The sequence below is a fragment of the Sorex fumeus genome, unplaced genomic scaffold, assembly GCF_029834395.1.
Source record: "Sorex fumeus unplaced genomic scaffold, SorFum_2.1 ptg000011l, whole genome shotgun sequence".
NCBI classification, from domain to species: domain Eukaryota; kingdom Metazoa; phylum Chordata; class Mammalia; order Eulipotyphla; family Soricidae; genus Sorex; species Sorex fumeus.
In genome coordinates this window covers 2,169,347-2,170,358 of record NW_026606068.1, presented here as the reverse complement: position 1 = coordinate 2,170,358, position 1,012 = coordinate 2,169,347, and the positions used below count along the sequence as shown (strand labels likewise).

General features: G+C 44.2%; 1 non-coding gene across 1 annotated transcript; it reads right to left on the bottom strand.

The window, feature by feature from the left end:
* Window positions 1–598: 598 nt before the first annotated feature.
* On the bottom strand, window positions 599–705 carry LOC130020396 (U6 spliceosomal RNA). Its single transcript, XR_008792002.1, has one exon. It is a non-coding gene; the product is annotated as a U6 spliceosomal RNA (small nuclear RNA).
* Window positions 706–1,012: the final 307 nt, after the last annotated feature.

The window sequence follows — 1,012 nt, the reverse complement described above, 5'->3', positions numbered from 1 at the left end:
TAATTATAATTATTAAAATTTGGGCAGAGATATAGTACAGGTAGTTAAGGCTTTGCATATTGCTGGTCTGGGTTCAATCCTCAGTACCACAAATGGTCTCCAAGCACCTCAGTAGAGATCTCTGGAGCGTAGAATCAGGAATTAACTCTGAGCACCGTTGTGTATAAACAAAAATAACCCCCCCCCCCCCAGAATTAAGGATTTACTTAATAACTTTATTGACCTGCAGTCTTTGAAATTACTATCGACTTCTCCAAAATAACACAATTTAGGCTGAAGGTTCATTGGGGAGCCTGGGAGCACGTCCCTTTCCCACACCCCATATGTGTGCCTCATTTCCCGCAGTGCTGGGCCCCCACTGCCGGGCAGCCAGAGGAGACTTTGGGGAACACCTGTTCGAGTTCGACCGGACCTCCCACCCACCTCTTCAGGACCCTGCCCTCCGCTCCAGCACTCTCGACTCATATCCCAGCCTTTATCACCTAATTCTGGGGGGAAAAATCCTGGCTGTCTCAACTACAATACAACAATAATCCTCTGGTCTACTCCAATTTTTTTTTTTTTATTATTTTCATTAGACACCATGAGGTACAGTTGTAAAAGTATGGAACGCTTCATGAATTTGCGTGTCATCCTTGCGCAGGGGCCATGCTAATCTACTCTGTATCATTCCAATTTTAGTATATGTGCTGCTGAAGCAAGCACTGGTCTACTCCAATTCTAACAAAAGACCAGTACAGAAGAAGCTGTTTGAGCCCAATATTAAAGGGCACCTCCTCCAACACTTCACTAGATGCTTGTCATAAGTCACAGAATAATTCCTGAGAAGGAAGGTCAGATTCTAGAAAGGGAGAAGTTTGACCACCATTGCGCGACCTTATTCAGAATCCTTTCCCATGATAAGAGGGAACAGTGCTAGTTAATTCCAAAGTTTTACCTCTAGACAACAACAACAGCATGAAGAAACAGCACAAATCTCCACAGAGAGGACGAAGAAAAGAGTCTCGAATCC